We start from the raw sequence: 5,000 nt of genomic DNA, 5'->3' as shown, positions 1-5,000 counted from the left end.
TTCGCTTCTGTTCGTCTTGCGACGATCCAAGAATTTCACCTCTAACGTCGCAATACGAATGCCCCCGCCTGTCCCTATTAATCATTACCTCGGGTTCCGAAAACCAACAAAATAGAACCGAGGTCCTATTCCATTATTCCATGCACACAGTATTCAGGCGGGCTTGCCTGCTTTAAGCACTCTAATTTGTTCAAAGTAAACGTGCCGGCCCACCGAGACACTCAATAAAGAGCACCCTGGTAGGATTTCAACGGGGTCCGCCTCGGGACGCACGAGCACGCACGAGGCGGTCGCACGCCTTCGGCTCGCCCCACCGGCAGGACGTCCCACGATACATGCCAGTTAAACACCGACGGGCGGTGAACCAACAGCGTGGGACACAAATCCAACTACGAGCTTTTTAACCGCAACAACTTTAATATACGCTATTGGAGCTGGAATTACCGCGGCTGCTGGCACCAGACTTGCCCTCCAATAGATACTCGTTAAAGGATTTAAAGTGTACTCATTCCGATTACGGGGCCTCGGATGAGTCCCGTATCGTTATTTTTCGTCACTACCTCCCCGTGCCGGGAGTGGGTAATTTGCGCGCCTGCTGCCTTCCTTGGATGTGGTAGCCGTTTCTCAGGCTCCCTCTCCGGAATCGAACCCTGATTCCCCGTTACCCGTTACAACCATGGTAGGCGCAGAACCTACCATCGACAGTTGATAAGGCAGACATTTGAAAGATGCGTCGCCGGTACGAGGACCGTGCGATCAGCCCAAAGTTATTCAGAGTCACCAAGGCAAACGGACCGGACGAGCCGACCGATTGGTTTTGATCTAATAAAAGCGTCCCTTCCATCTCTGGTCGGGACTCTGTTTGCATGTATTAGCTCTAGAATTACCACAGTTATCCAAGTAACGTGGGTACGATCTAAGGAACCATAACTGATTTAATGAGCCATTCGCGGTTTCACCTTAATGCGGCTTGTACTGAGACATGCATGGCTTAATCTTTGAGACAAGCATATGACTACTGGCAGGATCAACCAGGGAGCTGCGTCAACTAGAGCTGAGCAGCCGGCCGCCCGGGAGTGTGTCCCGGGGGCCCGCGCGAACACGCAAGCGTCCGCTCAATCATTCTGCAAACAGGAGGAGGCTGAGCTCCCCTGCACAATACACCTCGAAACCCTCTCAGGTCCCGGCGGCGCGCAGCGCCGTCCCAAGTACTTGGTCGGGTTCGAGAGAGGCGCAATCGCCCGGAGTTAGGCGAGTAGACGCTTTCGGTGCGACCACCCGTGCTCCCAACTGAGCTTGCCGCTGCCGACAGAGGCCCGGGAGCGTGCTGTCGTGGCATTGCCGGCGGGAGACAACACGCGCCACCTACGGTGACCGGCAGCTCCAACGCCAGCGCCACAGAAGGACAAAAGCCCCACTTGGGTGCCGAAGCGAACTCTCCCAGCACAGCGCACGCGCCAACACATCCGCACAGCTGCGATACAAACCACCAGCGAGAACCGCTGGGGCGACCGAGCAGCAGACGGCGTCGCGGCGCCGAGCGCCGGGCGGCGGCGCATCCTCAACGCACACAGTCCTCAATCGGACCAGCACACTGAAGATGTCCACCGCGCTTCGCACCGGGCCCGCGAGGACCTACTTTGGCCGCACGGCGCCGCGCGCAGGGTGCGCCGGCGCGCAGCTGCGACGCCTGCCGCGTCCGTCGGCCGGCGCGCCTGCCACTGGCCGCCCCCACCAGCCGGCTGTAGCGCGTGCGCCCACGCACCGCGCGGCCAGCACGCCGGGAGGCGCCCCCTCACCGGCCGGGGACGGTCCCACCCAGCCACCGCCGCGTATCGCTTCACACCCAGATGCCGTTCAGTTTCGTCGGCATGGTGGGTATCGCTGGAACAACCGGTTCGTACCTCAACCTATCGTCGCCATCACCGATTCACCCCTAGCGAGAACAACCGCACCACAACAGGTTACCATTTGTTCATTTGCGTAACTTCACCAGAAAACGCAGGCGTCCATCGCCATTTGCAACTTCAACGATTATTGCATGCCTGTGTCAGGTGTCACGCCACACTACGTCTGCCCACATACACGCAACAAAATGTGCACGCCTAGACAATACGTGGAAGGTGGCCCCCGTACGTATGCGATGTCCATTGCTCGAACGACTGTCAACCGGCCTCTGTAGCATGTCGCAGATATGGAACGCGGTGCACCATGCCATCACGGTGTGTGAGGAGAGACGACTAGGTCCGAATACATCAACAGACAGCTCATGCTGATCGCCATCCACGGCGTCCGTTCCTCCCACACGTCTCTATGGCGTACCACACTGCAATCCAGCTCTCATAGGGAGACGACACGTAGCTGCGTGCACAATATTTGCACTGTATGGTCCGCCGTTTTTGGGCGCAGTCGTTGTACGGTCACACATGTGCCACGATGTATCATTCGGTACATAAGGACGAATGTGCAGTACAGATTGTGGTTTACGCGTACGACATTAGCGGACGGTTGACACAGGCCGCACCACAACGTAGCCTGAGTACGTCGCATGCGAAGGGCATTGAACATGCAAACTTCTCACCAACCAGCTTGCGAAGGCAGGGGGGCAAGGTGGGGACGTGGGGAGGGGCGGCATGTACGTCCTGCTGCCATCCACATTACAGTGTACAGCAGGAGCATGTGGAAAGTCAGCAAGACTTGCAAGGTGTTTAACATGAAGCGATACACAGGGGAGCGGGCAGTGCGAGTAGCGAACTATATTGCGAGGGTTGCGGGTGGGCAACACTACACTAATTGAACGAGTCGTATAACAATTACAGAGCAGGTTTAGGCGACAACATGGGTTACGTTAGGGGACAACGTGGGTTACGTTAGGGGACAACGTGGGTTACTTTAGGGGACAACGTGGGTTAGGTTAAGGCACAACGTGGGTTAGGTTAAGGCACAACGTGGGTTAGGTTAAGGCACAACGTGGGTTAGGTTAAGGCACAACGTGGGTTAGGTTAAGGCACAACGTGGGTTAGGTTAAGGCACAACGTGGGTTAGGTTAAGGCACAACGTGGGTTAGGTTAAGGCACAACGTGGGTTAGGTTAAGGCACAACATGGGTTAGGTTAAGGCACAACATGGGTTAGGTTAAGGCACAACGTGGGTTAGGTTAAGGCACAACGTGGGTTAGGTTAAGGCACAACGTGGGTTAGGTTAAGGCACAACGTGGGTTAGGTTAAGGCACAACGTGGGTTAGGTTAAGGCACAACGTGGGTTAGGTTAAGGCACAACGTGGGTTAGGTTAAGGCACAACATGGGTTAGGTTAAGGCACAACATGGGTTAGGTTAAGGCACAACATGGGTTAGGTTAAGGCACAACATGGGTTAGGTTAAGGCACAACGTGGGTTAGGTTAAGGCACAACGTGGGTTAGGTTAAGGCACAACGTGGGTTAGGTTAAGGCACAACATGGGTTAGGTTAAGGCACAACATGGGTTAGGTTAAGGCACAACATGGGTTAGGTTAAGGCACAACATGGGTTAGGTTAAGGCACAACATGGGTTAGGTTAAGGTACAACATGGGTTAGGTTAAGGTACAACATGGGTTAGGTTAAGGTACAACATGGGTTAGGTTAAGGTACAACATGGGTTAGGTTAAGGTACAACATGGGTTAGGTTAAGGTACAACATGGGTTAGGTTAAGGTACAACATGGGTTAGGTTAAGGTACAACATGGGTTAGGTTAAGGTACAACATGGGTTAGGTTAAGGTACAACATGGGTTAGGTTAAGGTACAACATGGGTTAGGTTAAGGTACAACATAGGTTAGGTTAAGGTACAACATAGGTTAGGTTAAGGTACAACATAGGTTAGGTTAAGGTACAACATAGGTTAGGTTAAGGTACAACATAGGTTAGGTTAAGGTACAACATAGGTTAGGTTAAGGTACAACATAGGTTAGGTTAAGGTACAACATAGGTTAGGTTAAGGTACAACATAGGTTAGGTTAAGGTACAACATAGGTTAGGTTAAGGTACAACATAGGTTAGGTTAGGTTAGGTTAGGTTACACGTTGTTGTAAGGAAAGGTGTAGGGGGGGGGGGCGGGGGCGGCAGGTTCGTTGATAGTGATTATAGTAAGTGAATGCTTGTGACATGATCAGATTTGTCACGTCAGGATGCACCTTTGGCTTATTAGAGGCGGCGCTCCAATTCTATGCTTGTGTGAGACCTGTGTCTTTGACTCATGTCATTGTTTGTGCGCTGTGACAGGAGGTACTATTGTGATGTTGGGTGCACCGTTGTATAGGACATGTGTGGGTGTTGGTGCCTGGTCTGCGCAATGGTGGATGTCGAAAGGCTGGGATATTGTATTTTCCGCATGGACCTCCTGGTCTGGTTGTGATAGTGTGGATTGTGTAATGTGGCGGAGAAGATGCACTGGATGTTGTTCCATGCTGGTGCTTACATATTGTATGTGCGCCTGTTAGAAGCAGAGAGTGGTGCGTGATCAGAGTGTCTGGCTGACGTGTGGTTCCCATTGTGGGCAGACTCTTTCAGCATGTATACGGACAGTTGTGTATATTTGCTGTAGTTTGATGGCTCTGCATTGATTACTAATCAGCGCCGTGTGTACGGGTAATCTGGTTCCAGTCCAAAATGTTCCATCTGTGTACATTAGTGACAAAGACTCCCCCCATGCAGTGGGGCTCGGTCTGTTATAGCTCTTCCGCGTAATATATTTGCCCCACGTTTTTGCGACTGCGAGTGCGAGTGCAACGCGCATGGGGACCGACATGCTGATGGCTCGGTATCGGACGCCGTACAGTGAGCAACGCGATCGCGTCTCTCGCTCGTAAGTGGTACAGGTCGCGGCTCATGTATAGGGACAGCGGGAATGTCGCATATTGGAAATAACTCTTCATGAAACGCAAGTTATAGGGGTGGATTGCACTTTACGAGTGCGGGAAACTTCCGCCGTTCATCCGCTGGAGGTGCGCGTGTGGCGGTTGGGG

General features: G+C 53.1%; 1 non-coding gene across 1 annotated transcript in view; it reads right to left on the bottom strand.

The window, feature by feature from the left end:
• Nucleotides 1-1,038, bottom strand: part of LOC124731033 — a 1,909-nt gene extending 871 nt beyond the window's left edge. The window contains exon 1 of the ribosomal RNA XR_007008148.1: nt 1-1,038. This exon is cut by the window's left edge and continues 871 nt beyond it. This is a non-coding gene — a ribosomal RNA (small subunit ribosomal RNA).
• Between the last annotated feature and the right edge of the window lie 3,962 nt (nt 1,039-5,000).

The sequence above is a fragment of the Schistocerca piceifrons genome, unplaced genomic scaffold, assembly GCF_021461385.2.
Source record: "Schistocerca piceifrons isolate TAMUIC-IGC-003096 unplaced genomic scaffold, iqSchPice1.1 HiC_scaffold_1266, whole genome shotgun sequence".
Lineage (NCBI taxonomy): Eukaryota > Metazoa > Arthropoda > Insecta > Orthoptera > Acrididae > Schistocerca > Schistocerca piceifrons.
This window is presented reverse-complemented; position numbering and strand designations above follow the sequence as displayed.